This window comes from Vulpes lagopus, chromosome 8, assembly GCF_018345385.1.
Source record: "Vulpes lagopus strain Blue_001 chromosome 8, ASM1834538v1, whole genome shotgun sequence".
NCBI classification, from domain to species: domain Eukaryota; kingdom Metazoa; phylum Chordata; class Mammalia; order Carnivora; family Canidae; genus Vulpes; species Vulpes lagopus.
This window is the reverse complement of record NC_054831.1, coordinates 53,870,318-53,886,219: the sequence shown is the minus strand read 5'-3', so window position 1 is coordinate 53,886,219 and position 15,902 is coordinate 53,870,318. Positions and strand designations below refer to the sequence as shown.

The 15,902-nt window shown below is 39.3% G+C and overlaps 1 protein-coding gene across 15 annotated transcripts in view; it reads left to right on the top strand.

Moving 5' to 3' along the window:
* SVIL (supervillin) overlaps positions 1–15,902 on the top strand; it is a 230,818-nt gene that overhangs the window by 50,102 nt on the left and 164,814 nt on the right. For all 15 annotated transcript variants that reach the window (XM_041766406.1, XM_041766407.1, XM_041766422.1 and 12 more), the window contains exon 2: positions 10,547–10,647. The gene's annotated coding sequence lies outside the window, so the exon portion shown is untranslated. The remainder of the gene's footprint in view (positions 1–10,546; positions 10,648–15,902) is intronic.

The window sequence follows — 15,902 nt, the reverse complement described above, 5'->3', positions numbered from 1 at the left end:
GCAGACTGAGTTTATAAGATGTTTTCAAATTTGGATGGTTCCAACTGGTTTGAAACATTTTCTCACCAACAGTAACAGATTGAAAGTGATGTCTGTGCGTCTTGTCTCCAGAAGTCCCTCTGCTCAGCGTCCCCAATTGTGTTTTGATCTGGTTTCCCATCAGGCTCTTGAATTAGGGGAAAGAGGGAGGAAAAGATGGAAAATATGGGAGTGATATCTTCCTGGAAGACATTGTGCGTGTTAGCAGACTGCAGTTAGGCCAATCAAAACAATTTAAACTTTTCCTTGTGTTTCGGGTCCCGGGCGCCGAATCTTGTCGTGGATGAAACAGATGTGATCTGGGATGTGCACAGAGTTCCATAATGTGGGAGCTTCGCTTTGCTGGCCTTCCTGCTACTGTACCTCCTTCTAACTTGCAGGCACCAACCTTGATCCCATTGTGCATTTCTGTTCCTGGGCTCTTCCTAAGTTAGATCCAGCTTTGGCAAACTCAGAAAGAGCTTCCTCAACATAGAAATCTTAGGATGGGGGCGCCTGGGTGGTTCAGTCAGTTAAGCATCTGTCTTCAGCACAGGTCATGATCCCAGGGTCCTGGAATTAAGCCCTGAGTCAGGCTCCCTTTTCAGCAGGGAGTCTGCTTCTCCCTTTCCCTCTGCCTCTACCACTCCCTGCCCCACTCATGCTCGCGCTACCTCTTTCTCTCTCTCTCTCTCTCTCTCTCTCTCTCTCTTGTGTGCGCGCGCAAGTAAATAAATTAAATTGAGAAAAAAATACTTAAAAAAAAAAAAAAGAAAGAAAGAAATCTCGGGGCAGGGGCGCCTGAGTGGCTCAGTCATTTAAACATCTGCCTTCGTTTCATGTCATGATCTTAGGGTCCTGGGATCAAGCCCCAAGCCCAGAGTCAAGCTCCCTGCTCAGTGGGAGTCTGTTTCTCCCCCCTGCTCTTGCTGTCTCTATCTCTCAATCTCTCAAATAAATAAAAAATCTTTAAAAAAAAAATCTTAGGGCAGCTGAAGAGCATAATCGGTGAAGCAGATAAATGCTTTGATGTGGTTTAAGTCAAGCAAACAGTGTTCATATAAAAGGCCTTAACATGTAAACTAATTAGAGTCTTATAATTTGACTTCTGTTTCCCATCGGACAGAGCTCTTTTATAATGTGAGTATAGTAAAGAATAACCATATTCTCCAATCTCTCTGACGTTCGTTTCCTTTAGTAAGGATTAGATACAAGGGCTCTTCAAAGCATTGAGGATATATTTGATAAAGCTTTGAAGTTTTTATTAGCTTCACTGGAAATCTTTGTTTCCTGGCAAGTTCACTAGTGGAATACATAGTTTCTTATAGAAATCCATTCCTTAACTCTACATAATAAATAACCTAGTCAGTGGGGATGCTATTGCAAGATAAAATTGATGTATCTAAATGGGTCCTGAGTCATTTCTTACCACTGTAAAGCTTTTATAGTCATAAGGAGTAATGTTATTTGGGTCAAATTCACCTTTTCTTTGTCTGAATTCGTCTCTTTCACCCCTGGGTAGGAATATAATACCCATTTTCTGTAGACTCACTTGGCTGCTACTGAATACAGAATGAATCTGCACTGTCTCAGCACCTGGTGTCTTGGTCAGTGATACCATCATGCACTTCGTTGCCCAGCCAGCCCCTTCTCATCTCCTCTACTGTCATCACCCCATCCAGCGCAGACTCTGCCTGGGTGGCTGGGGTGGCCCCCTGTCAGGTTCTCTGCTCCTTTTGGTCCACGTCCCCATCTGCCTGCCCCTAGAGCCTATTTTCCTTAGTGTAACTACAATTAATCTTTAAATCAAGATCACGTCACTCCCTTGCCCACACCTAACAGTGGCTTCTGGTAACTCCAAATAACCTGGAGTCATCCTTTGACACAGGGCCTGTCTGATCTGTGCCAGCTGTCTTTGACCAGCATTTACTGCCAGCTCCCCAGCACCCCTCTCCTCTCTCTCACTCCACTCCAGCCACACTGGCCACCTTGCTTATCCTTTGGACTCCCAGTCACACTCCTGTCTCACAACTTGAGGACTTGCACTGTTGTCCTTTCCCCTGCCTGACCATTCTTCATTCACATACTCACCAGCTTGCTTCCCCCAGCTCTTCTAGATCTCAGCAGAGATATCTGCCCTCTTTATCTAAAATAAAAGCTCCATAAAAATTTTTTTAAATAAAGAAATACTCCTTGTTCTCTTACCCTGTTCCCCCCCCCCAAGCTTTTTATAAACCTACAACCTATTATCAGTTGATCAGTTTGTCTATTTAACCATTCATGTACTTATAATTTGTCCATCACTCCTGAGAGAACGTGAGCTCCATAATGACAGGGGTGCTGGTTTGTTATTGTATCTCTTGTGTCTAGCATGCATGGGCAATCAGGATGTATCTGCAGCGTATTGAATCAAGGAAAGAACCAGAATTACATGATTCTGTAATTGTTACAGAACCAGAATTACATGATTCTGTATATTGTTTTTAGTCTGCATTTGTAGATCAGAACATAGTGCAGCTACGTTGTTCATAGGGCACTGATGGTGAGTGATTTTTCTGCCTTACTAAAGGTTTGCAATGAAAGTCAAGATTTATCTTAGATTTACTTCTTGCCTGAGGATTTTAGCAGAAACTTTGGTTTGCTTTCCATGTAGTTCAACTTGTAGGGGATATAGTATCTGAACTTCTTGGTGATTTAGTGTTTTGTAGTGAGCATCTGTGTAGATGGACAGAGCCATTGGAGGAGTAAGTTGTCACCCATCAGGTGTGGGACACCTGCCTACTTTCCTCAGTGATCAGCAGGCACATATTTAGCATGAGGAGAAAGAGGCACTTACCCAAGTCTATTTTTTAATATAGGAGAGTTCCCATAATTATATAAAGACTCAGAGGTTACTTTGAGATATTTTATGTGCCTAAAGGAGCTTTTTCTCCTACAAATGAGCAACCAATAATCTTCTTATAAATATTGTATGAGAAGGAATTGGGAGTGGGAGTTAATAGAGGAAGTTCGATAAATGGTTTGTAGAACTAGAAAATAAGAATAGTCCCATTCCATGAGATAATTTTGTTTGCATAATTGCGAAGTGCTGCTTTAAAAAAAGTAAGATTTACTGATGTATAATTTACATGCACTAAAATTCACTCTTCTAAAAGTGATGTGTCTTGATAAATACGTACAGTTGTGTAACCACCACAATGAAAATATAAATTTCCATCACCGTAAAACATTTCTCATGCCCCCCTTTAATCAGTCTCTCCACTCAGTTCTCACCCCTGGCAACCCATGGTCTGCTTTCTGTCCTTATAAGTTCTGCTTTTTTCAAATGTCATATAAATGGAATCATACAGTCTATAGCTTCTGGAGTCTGGCTCCTCTCACTCAGCTTAAGGCACTTGAAATATGACCATGTTGTTGTGTGTTCAGTGATTTTTTTCTTCACCGCTGAGTCATATTCCATTGTGTTGGAAGAGAGATTGCTTATCCATTCACCAATTAAAGAACACTTGGGTCATGTCCAGTTTTGGGTAATTATGAATAAAATTCCCATAATATTCATGTATAGGTTTTTATGGGATCATAAGTTTTCATTTTTCTCTTGGATCAATACCTAAAAACCAGGATTGCTGGGTCAGATGATAGATATATATTTAAACTTTAAAAGAAAAACAAACAAATTGATCTCCAGAGTACCTGTATCATTTTCTATTCCCACCACTAAGCTGTGAGGTTTTCATGAACTGCTAATGCCCACTTGGCTTTTTTCCTTAGAGACCTTAGGATTTGTCCCTTCCCTTTATGTCCTTTCAATTTTATGTTCCACGCTCTTCTATTTGGACCTTTGGATTACTTATATTTAACAGTTTTTCATTTCTTCACTGTTGCCTGGGTTTCTTTTTTTCTTCTCTGCATGTGACATAGGGCCTTATATTCTGTAGATGCTAAGTTTGCATCTCATCTGTCTGTTTTGGTTGTTGTAAACCAAATGAAACTGATCTCCAGGGTAATGAGCGCCCATCATGGGACCTTGGTGTGGGTGTAGCAGGGTCACAGGATGTCTGCTTGGCATATGCCTCCGGGACAGGTTGAGCCCTACCCCCAGATTTGGGGAGAGAGTCCTTTTGTTTCTTTTCAGGTAGTAAGGTGTCACCCACCAGGTGTGGGATACAGAAGTGTGTTTGGACTTTCACAGTGGTGAAGATCCATTTTGTTCTAGGTAGAGAAGTCATAAACTAATCTGTGTTATTACATTATTACAATGTTTATAATAATTTGTAATTATTATAATGTAATGTAATTTTTTATTGTAGTATATATAGTAATTTTTACTAAACTGTGTTAGATTTATCTTGGTGATCTTGACTAAGAAGTGAGAAGAATCTTGTGAAAGGTATTTATCTTTCTTAAGGCTTTTAAATTATTTTTTAATCAATGGTGCAGCATAACATAGTGGATTAGAGTCAGGACCCTGGAGCCAAAAATGCTACTAGCCGACTGTGTGACCTTGGATAACCTTTCTATACCTTAGTTTCTTGATCTGTAGAATGGGGATATGAATAGCAGCTAGAAGTGGTGAGGAAGTGGTTAATCTACAGATAGCACTTAGAACATTGCCTAGCCAATACTGAGTGAGCTATGACTACCAGTTGCTGCTGTTATTGTTAAGTAATCTTTCCTCTCACTACTCTGAAAACAGATGTTTTTCACACACTTATCACACTTTCACAGTTGTCAGATATGAGATGCCATTCAAAGAGTGATTAACGTTCTGTTAACAGTGAGGACCAGAGTTTTATGACATTACCTGGAGCTGATTATCCTTGCATGTGTGATTTCTACTTATGTTGACTCAGGTCACATTTTTGAGTGGTATCAGTTCTCTGGTCTAGCTTGTTTATTTTACATTTGGAGGCTCAGGAGGAAGTTTTGATTTCCCAGGTACGCTGTCTTCCTCCATCAGAGAAGATGTCCCTGCTTCCCCTGTTGGGAGGGGCGAGCCCAACATAGTTTGGTCACTGAGTCAGATGGAGGTTCCAGCACAAGATCTTGAGTCCTTTCTCTCTTCCTAATTCTTTTGGTTGCTATCTCCATTCAAAATGGTTTATTTTAGAGGTGCCAGGGTCATGCAGTTGTTAATCAACCAACTCTTGATTGATAACTCAGGTTATGATCTAAAAGGTTGTGAGATGGAGCCGACATTGAGCTCTGCACGCTCAGCACAGAGTGTGCTTGAGATTCTCTTTCCTCCTTTCTCTCTAAAGTAAATAAATAAAATTGTTTTAGCACTGCTGAGCAACTTCTCCCCTGATATTTCTTAAAAGTAGATATTTCTCCAAGGAACAGACCTTACCTGGCTTTCCCATTTGGGACCTGTGGTTTGTGAGTCCACTAAGCTCTCTCTGTGTTTGGGGTCATGCTTCAGGGCCAGAGTGTGTGGTTCTGGGTACCAGTGAGCACGCACACAGCCAGCAAGCGGGTCCGTTCATGCCCACTCAGGATTAAACCTGCCCATATATGTGCCTGGCTCTGTCAGAGCACTGCTTTGCTCACGCACTTCAGAGTTATCACAGGGGATGAAGGAATTTATGTTGTTGGAAGCATTGTCTGAGGGCTAGCTATGTCATGCCTCACATGTGTACTATTATTTTATGTGTGTGTCTATCTACTGATTTAATTATATTTTAAATCCAGTATAGTTAACATACATTGTTTATATTGGTTTCAGGTGTACAATATAGTAATTCAACAACTCTGTATATTACTTGGTGCTCATCAGTCAAGATAAGTGTGATCATAATACCTGTCATCTATTTCACTTACCCTCCCCCCCTTAAAATTACTAAATATAAAGTTGGCTCTTACTATTTATCTTAGTTTGGGCTGTTGCAACAAGAATACTATAGACTGGATGGCTTAATTGATAGACACTTATTTCTCACAGTTCTAGAGGCTAGCAAGTCCAAGGTCAAGGTGCTGGCAGGTTCAGTGCCTGGTGTGGGTCCTGTGTGTCCTCTTCCTGGTTTTCAGGCAGCCACTTTCTTGCTGTGTCCTCACATGGTGGAGAGCAGAGAGAAGAAGCAAGCTCTCTCTGTTTCTTCTTATAAGAGCACTAATCCCATCATGAAGGCTCCACCTTTATGACCTAATCACCTCCCAAAGGCTCCAACAGTAAATACCATCACCTTTGGGATTAGAACTTCAACATACTAAATTCAGAGAACACAAACATTTGGTTCAGAGTTCTATATTTGGGTGCTATAAACAATATAAGGTCATAGTCACAAGTACATGTGTCTATCACATAGCAAGCTGAATTTTTATTCAATGTTTGCTTGCTACTGGTTTATGCATTTTGTGTTTGCTAAGAGGCAAGTACTGGAAGACACTAAAGGTTTTGAAAAAAAATATATGTAGAAGGTAAAATTGAGAATTCTGCCCCTTAATTTAATTTGTATACTTGTGATTTTAGATAATACCCACATCCCTTGGATTTTGAAGTGTAACACCTCCTAAGGTTTGTAGGAGCATGTTTGAAAATGTAAGAAGACCTGATGCTCTCTTTTAAGACCTGTTGCTGTAATGGGATATATGGGAAACCTACCCGAGTAGCAGCAGAAAGCCCATCAAGCAGGAAATGTGTCCCCCTAGGAAGATAGCCTCAAGGACAGCAGGGTGGCAGAGTTTCTGGATCTCACTGGGGAGGATTGAACTGCTTATTTTAGCTCCCTCTCCTTCATGTGTCCCCACATCAGTTGCTATTTTGATTGGGAGCATCTTCCTGCAGCTGGTGGTGTGCTGACTGCCAGAGCCCTTGCAAGGGGAATGAGCTGCCCTCTGCCCACTGATACTCCTGTCAGTCTTTCAGAATCTATTTGTTGAGCACTGGCCTCATGCCTATGAAATACTAAAAAATACAATACAAGATAAAAACCCAGTCTCATTTTAGAGGAAAAAAAAATGCATGAACAAATGAAAGATCTCTTGATCAAGAGGAATACAAGAGGATAGTCACAGTTGAATTATACTTTAAGATGCATTTAGTATATCATTACTTAGTGAAGGCTACCAACATTTAGTTCACAAAGAATCCAGTATTTAGTAAAGTATTCACCATTCTATGGATATTATCCTAATATGTAAGAGTAGTACAACATAGTAGTTTAGGATGACAAACTCTCCTATAAATTACTTGACAAATAAAACGGGCCAATGGTTAGTACTCTAAAAGTGGTCTATTATTTGTTCTTTAACCGAGATTTTTGTACACCTTCCCCCATATTAAAACAAAACCTAGATGGTCTTAGCGTGTCCTCAATAACTGTCCTTTCTTCTTTCTAAAGTCATCTAAAAATAAATAAATAAAAAATATTAAAAAAAATAATGAAGTCATCTCAGTGGGCCCAGTGATCTTTGAAGGGCATCCCCCTCCTCCCTGCAATGTTCCTGCTGCCCTCTCTCCCGTATCACCTTCCTACTTTTGTCATTGCTCAATTGCCTCTAACCTTGGCTCCTGCACATGACCAGTTCAGTCACTTACTAATGGTTTTTCCATCAACTTGTGTGGTCGTGGAATTAATGCTAGCAGAATGACACCTAGGACACCAATATAGTAAGTACATATCTGGGAGGTGATGGAATGAGACTGTCCCCACACAGTTATAGACCCATGATGATGTCTACAGGTTACTGTGGAGTTCCAGTCAGTGGGTGTTATCTAATAGATACAGTTTTATTGACTTGTAGGCATTTTGTTTATTATTTATAAATGTTCAAATAATAACAATGATTACTGTTATTGTTATTGCTATTATTATTATTATTATATTATTGCTGCTCTGGCTAATCAAATCCTAGATGGTTGAGAATTAGCTGTAGTGGCCATCTATAATTAGGTAATTGGCATGAATTGAAGAGACAGCTCACTGAGAAAGAATTAAAACAGTCAGAGAAGGGTCTCATGGAAATGGAGGCATCTAAGCTGAATCCTGAAAGATATCTTGAGATTTGTCTGGCGGTAGGGAGGAAGTGCCCATGGCTCCTGAAAATATCTCTAAAAAAATATTTATTTATTTATTTATTTATTTATTTATTTATTTATTTGAGAGAGAGAGAGAGAGAGAGATTGATTGAGCGGGAGGGGGAGAGAGAGAAGCAGACTTTAGGCTGAGCGTAGAGCCAGATACAGGGTTCCAACCCATGACCATGAGATCATGACCTGAGCAGAAACCAAGAGTCAGAGACTTTAACAGATGAGCCACCCAGGTGCCCCACTCCTGAAAATATCTTAAAGAATCTCCTTTCCTTGCTGTATCCAGGAAAGGAAATATGGGAGAAAGTAGCCAGAGTGAGAGTAGGTCTCATGGAAGCTGCATCCCTAGGATCTGTAATAGGGAATTCACCATTGGGTGCCTGGTGGAGAGGGGGAAAGGCCCTGCTAAATGCTCTGGACCTTGAGGCACCTGACATTGTAGTGAAGTAGTATGTGAATAAAACTCACCAGAAATGTCCCTTCACTGTGGGCATCTCCATCGGCATGTTCTGTCAAACCTGTCTTTTGAAATGTAGCATATAAATATGTTTTTCTCTGCTGTATCTTCCCTCCAGAGACAGTTGGTCTAGAATTAGTCACAAAGTCATATGAGAGGTGTTGCACAGGGGTTGATAATAGTCTGAAAGCCCAGATGAAAGTTTGTTTTTGACAAGGAAAAAATACTTCAGAAGGATGGAACAAGCCCTGGCACTATGAGCTAAGACCTTATGGGTCTGACCTTGACTTGGGTGCCTCTTCCTGCTGCACATTGATTCTCTTTTCCCCATTGCGCTGTTTTCCTCTGAAATCTTTGCTGCTATTAGGCAGGTTTGACTAGTTTACTAAACTTCAGCCTGTCACATAATTTGGACCCTTTCCTGATTGTGGTTTGGCTCGTTTCTTTCCCCAAGTTATCTTGTGTGCATTAAAGCTGATTTATTGTTCTGTTTTCCTATCAGTTACTATATTCTGAGGTTTTATTAGCTAGTGACTATCCCTTTGTCTTTGGGCAAATCAGATTCCTAGAACTAGTGATGCAGGTATAGGCCTTTCAAACTCTTTCTTGGTCTTTGGGCTCATGATCTCAATGGTAGATTCTCTTTTTTTTTTTTTTTTTGACCCACAGTTGTAGAGTTCCAAAGGGATGCTTTTGCACACTCAAGTTTGAAAACCCCTGTTCTAGAGGGTACTTGAGGTGCATGGGCTAAGGACAGACAGACATGGGAGTCTGGTCAAAGAGTAGAGCTTGCCAAGAGGGAGAGATGAGGATGTCTTCTACCCTTACCTCTTCGCCTCATTTGATCCTCTTGGCTCTTTTCCTTTTTAATATTTCACTTTTCATTCCTCTGTGGCCAGTACAGAAAGTGGGTCTCCTTCTGTAAAGCAGGCAAATTTCTCCCCAGTTTAGTATACTAAGGAGGGGCCTTGGGTGGGGAGACAGGCTTAAATTGGTCTAGCCCAGTTCACAAGTCTCCAAAGCTTTTTAGTAATAAACAGATTTGTGGAGGAGGAGGGAATTTTTTTTTTGGCACAAAAAACCAGTCTACTTAGACCCAATAGTTTGTCTGTGTTTACCACAACCATCTTTGTGGCTTTAAGTAATGAGTTCATAGCTGTCTGAATTTTACCGGGCAGGGGTGACAATGGTTTTTTGTTTTGAGGGAACTACACGTGGGTTGACTCCCCTCTGCCCCCTCAGCACCACCAGATGATTGCCTTATAAGTTGCCTCAGCATGGGCTTCTAGAGAGGAACCCTATTCTCTCTACATGAGTTAAGTAAGATAGGATCAGACACCATGCCTCCCATATGTTTCTAAGAACAGAAAACTGATGCCAGCTCTGGCCCTTTACAATGTTGGTGTGTCATTGGCTGCTGTCCCATTCAGGGCCTTCTGTGCCTGAGCGAACTCTTTGCTAAGATGACTCTTTTAAAAGGTAACACAAGGAAGTGCTGAGCAGAGAGGAGAAAGAAGGAAGTGCCTCAGTATCCCAAAACAAAAGGTTTTCCAAAGCCACAGCTGTTTAACCATTAACCAACTAATAAATTTGGGAGCTTTCCTCTTTAGTCTGGGATCTCAGGGCTGAAGCCTTGCTTGTGTTCAGTATCCTTCTCGCAAGCTGAGTCATTGGGATGCCACACAGGCATTCTTTTACTCAAGATGATTCTTGCCTTTAGACCAAATGTATAAAATTCCAGTCACTATGGAAAATTAGAGCTTTGGAGGACCATTGCATAGAAATGGCTTAATTCACTGAACTTAAGATGAAGGAAAACACATTTTTAGTGAGTATTTTTTATAAGAGGTTTAAAAAGGTGCTCGAACCACTGCCTATAATTTGTTGTAGCTGATGATGTAGATGACTAATTGAAAGAGTAAAAGCTCTTTAGAAGCCGAAAATTAATCACAGCAGTGTATCCTCCTTTGTTCATACATGTGTTTGTCTTATATGGTTTGCTATTAGATTTCAAAATTAAAATTTTTCTTTCCCCCTTTCAGAGAGAATTTGAATAGATGACTTTGAAGACTTACAGAACTGAGATACAAAGATTTTGAAGTGATTCTACATCTGAAGCTATGATTTAAATATCAGCATTACTGTAAGTATTTAGGAAAGAAATACAGTTTTGTGGTTAACACATCATTGGCTTTGTCTGAATCCTGAGAATGCAGATTAAAGTACATCATAAAGGATGAATTTGTTTGAATCACATTCAAGAAACCAGAGCTCTGAGAAAATTAAAGCTCCATCTGTGATAAGCTATGGGGCCACAAACATTCAGGGGAGGTGAGCCCTTTTGATAGTTGAAAAAAATCTGTGTATCTCTTTAGTGTCACATTAGCCCTTTAGGAGCTCCAGGTAAGAAAAGGAAAACTTAATATTGGGGTTTTCTTTTTATACTGAGCTGAGGCTATGAGAGAGACTTTTTAGATGAGAGTGGAGCAGGGCACAGAAAAGGAGCATCCTTCCAGGAGCTGTGCTTTCTGGACTGCCTCTCTCGAGTAGTATTTCTCAACATGTGTTCCTTGGACCACAGTTACCAAGACTATTAATGCAGTGGGACAGAGGTGAGAAGATGGATCTATGTCCAAATGAGTTTAGAAAACATTGAGTTAAAGTTAAGCAACCTTTCTTCCTGAAGGATCTCAAAAACAAATGAGCCTTATGAATCTCATGGGTGTGTCTACTCAGCAGTACTTATCAGAGTCCTCTCCTGTTTGGCATTTGAGATTAGTGTTCCATTTGTCCATTTAATAGTTAATGAACACCAGCTGTGTATGGTGTTAGATACTAAAAATATATCAATAAGTGAGATTGGCAATGCTTATGTATAGATCGTAATTAAGGTCAGAACTATGTAAGAGCAATTACTGGTAGACATGATAGAAAATGCTTAAGAGAGCTAGAGGACCTGGGTTTTCAACCTGATTCTGCCACTTATAAACTGTAACCTTGAACAAGACACTTAAACTCTGTTTCAACTTCTATATATATAAAATGGTGATAATAGCATCCCTAGTGAGGTTATTGTGAGGATTAAGATGATAAATACATGCTGGCAAATATTAAACCTTATACAAGGGTTATCAGAATTTGTACTTATAGTAATAATAGCTGAGTTCTTTGAAGTCTATATGATAGACTGGGGGAAAGATAGTGATGGATAGAGACTTTTGAATAGGATAGTCCAGGACTTCCTGAAGTAGAAACCTGTAAAGATGAGAAATAATGAGCTATGGAGATAGTATGGAGTATACAGAAGGAAACACAAGTGTGAAAGAGCATGTCTTACAGAAAGAAAGCATTAGACAATTCCAACATCCCTTTAATATTAAAACAACAGCAAACCAAACAACAACAATGAAGTAGGATTGAGGGGAAGCTCTTCAACTTGAAAGGGGCATCTATGAGAAACCCACAGCTAACATCACAGTTAATGTGAAGAACTGTGAAAGCTTTTCCCCTAAGATCAGGAACAAGACAAGGATGTCCACTCTCATAATTTCTATTCAGTATTGTACTGGAAGTTCTAGCTAGGGCATTTAGGAAAGGATATGGAATAAAAGACTTCTAGATTTGAGAGGAAGAAAAAGTAAAACTATCTCTGTTTGCAAATGACATGATCATGGATTTGGAAAATCCTAAGGGATCTACTACACTATCAAAACTAATAAGTTCAGAAAGGTTGCAGGATATAATATCAATATACAAAAGTCAGTTTTATTGCTATACACTTTTAGTGAACAATCTGAAATGAACTTAAGAAAATATTTTCTCTTATAATAGAAGGAAAAAGAATAAAATACTTAGGAATAAATGTAATCGGAAAAGTATAAAATTTACACTCTTGAAACTACAAAATATTGTTGAAAAAATTTTTTAAAAATTTAAATAAATAGTAAAACATCCCATGTTCTTGGATCAAAAGACTTATTGTTGTTTAAATGACAGTATTCCCTAAATTGATCTGTAGATTCAGTGGAATCTTATCAAAACCTCAGATGGATTCCTTGCAGAAACGGACAGACTGACCCTAAAATTCATATAGAAATTTAAGAGATCCAGAATAGCCAAAACATCTTGAAAAAGGAGAATTAGAAGACTTGTCCTTCCTGATTTCGAAACTTAATATAAAGCTACAATAATCAGGCCACTGTGATGCTGGCATAAGGATAAACATATAGATTTTTTGTGATAGGATTTATAGATCAGAAATAAACCCAAAAGGTTATGGTGATTGATTTTTGATCATTATGCCAGACAGTTCTTTAGGGAAATAGTCTCATCAACAAATGGTCTGAGATAACTGAGAATCAACATGAAGAGAAATAAAGGTGGACCATTACCTCACACCATATACAAAAATTAATTAAAAGTGGATCAAAGGTCTAAAGGTAAGACCTAAAACTATAATATCCTTATAAGACAACATAGGTATTAATCTTCATGTCCTTGGGTTAAGTTATGATTTTTTTTGAGATACAACATCAAAAGCACAAGTGAAAAATTAAAAATAGTTAATTTGAACATCAATAAAATTAATCAAAAGATGCTATCAAGAGAATGAAAAGACAACCCACAAAATGGGAAAAATATTTGCAAATCGTATAATCTGATATAGGACTTATATGTAGCATATATAAAGAACTCTTATACCTCAGTAACGAAAAGATAACCTAATTCTAAAATAGGCAAAGATCTGAATAGACATTTCTCCAAAGAAGGTAGGCAAATGGCTAATAAGCACATGAGAAGGTTCTCAACCTCACTAGCCATTAATGAAATGCAAATCAAAACCACAATGTGGTATTATTTCATAGCTACTATGAAAGACAGTAATAAGTGTTGGTGAAGATATGGAGAAATTGGAATTCTTATACACTGTTGGTGTGAATGCAAAATCATTCCAAAGCAGCTGCTTTGGAAAACAGTCTGGCATTTCTTCGTACAGTTAAAGTTATATAGAGTTGCCTTATGATCCAACATATTCACTCCTAGGTATGTACGAAGATAAATGAAAACATGTCTATATGAAAATGCAAATATTCATGGCAGTATCATTCATAATTGCCAAAGAATGGAAAAAACCCAATGTCTGTCAACTGATGAGCAGATGAATACAATATTGTATACCCATGTGATGTTATTCAGCTGTTATAGGGAATGAAGTACTGATCCATGCTACAATATGGATGAATCTTGAAAATATACTAAGTGAAAAAAGCCAGACACAAAGACCATAATGCATAATTCTACTTATATGAAATTTATAGAACAGACATACCTATAGAGACAGATTAGTTGTTGCCTAGCACTGGAGAAAATTGAGAGTGACTGCTAATGGGTGCATAGTTTCTTTTGGGATGATGAAAATATCTAAAATTGATTTGATAATGATATAGAGGTCTATGAATATACTAAAACCATTAAGTTATATACTTTATGTTGGTGGATAGTGTAGTACATGAATTATATATCAATAAACTTATTGTATATGTAAAAAGGGATATGTCTTAGCGATGTAACCATCAGCACTTGGTGATAGATAATATGTAGGGAATAAGAACAAGAGAAAATTAAGAATCACTCCCAGATTCTGGCCCTGGCAACATCTGAAGGGAGTAAAAACTGGGAGAAGAGGTTTGGTTTGGTTTTGTTTGAATGAGGAGGGTCAGCTTTAAGAATCAGGAGTTCTGTTCTGGACATACTAAGTTTGAGGGATCTGGTAAATATCCACCTAGAGATACTAGGTAGACAGTTGAATGTGAGTCTGGAACTCAGAGGAGCAATCCTGAATGCAGATAACATTTAGGTGATAGAATCCATAACAAAGGATGAAAAATGTGTGTGCATGCACAGAAATGAGCCTCAGAATGAAATGGGATTGAGGAGGAGAGCCACAAAGAAACCTGAGATAGGGGTCTGCCAGGGAGGAAGGAAAGTATGAGGAGCATGAGGACATGAAGGTCAGGTGAAAGAGGGCAGTGTTCACAGAGCTGGTGCTACTGAAAAATCAGGAAGAGGAGGACCAAAGTGGAAATGCCAAGATGGATGCTGTTGATGACCTTGGCAAGAGTAGCTTAATCATGGAGACTCCAGAATTGTGGATCGAGGAGGGAATGTGAACTGCTAGAGTTGAGAGAGGGAGGGCAACTGTTTTTAGAAGTTTTCCTGGAACCACACTCTGGTGAAAATTCCTCTGGGATCCTTTCCTGCTCTGCTGAATCCCCAGAGTGCTGGTAGTGTTTGAAGGCCATTTCTTCCCTTGGAGACAGCAACTTCGGGGGTGAATGCTGCATTGAGAGAGTTGCCCGCTTGTAGGTTGGGCTGGGGCAGGAGAGTGGTGCTAGGCTGAGTGGTACCAGAGAAGAGTGTCATTCTAGGCTTTGTTCTCTGGTTATTTTTATTTTATTTTATCTTATCTTATCTTATTTTATTTTATTTTATTTTATTTTATTTTGGAGGAGGACTTTATTAGTAATATGCTTTTTTGGAGTGTAGATTGAATTGTTTAAAAATCATTTGAAGACAAAAAAAAAAAAATCATTTGAAGACAGAATAGAGAGAAAAGACAGTCCATGCCTTCAGATGCAGTGAAGGTCCTTATAAAGCAGAGTCCTGGCTTTATATACACTGCTGCTCTGTATGTCTTCAGACATGGGTGGAACTTAGAGCTAGGACCACCAAGACTATGTGAGGTGGAGAGAAAAGTGGTGACTTTCTCAAAAGGCCCCCATACAAATGCTTGGGGAAGTTGTGTTTCGTAAACCTCAAAAGTTGAGGCACCTGGGTGGCTCAGTCACGTAAGCACCTGCCTTCAGCTCAGGTCATGATCTCAGGGTTCTGGGATCAAACTCGGATCAGGCTCCCAGCTCAGTAGGGAGTCTGCTTCTCCCTCTCCCTCTGCTGCTCAGCCTGCTTGTGCACTCACTCTCTCTCTCTCTGTCAAATAAATAAATAAAATCTTAAAAAAAAAAAACAACCTGGGATCCCTGGTTGGCTCAGCGGTTTAGTGCCTGCCTTCGGCCCAGGGCGTGATCCTGGAAACCCAGGATCGAGTCCCGCATCAGGCTCCCTGCATGGAGTCTGCTTCTTCCTCTGCCTCTGTCTCTGCCCCCTCCCCTCCATGTGTGTATGTCTCTCATGAATAAATAAATAAAATCTTTTAAAAAATTAAAAAAAAATAAACCTCAAAAGTGCTTTGACTATACATCTTACCATCTGCATTAGCATGTTCTTCCTCCATGCTCCTTTACTTGTTAGACTGTAAAAGCAACTTTTTAAGATATATGTTCCTTCAACCAACAATTCAGTCTTTACTTTCTCTTCAGAAAATGAGCTGCTACTTAGTGT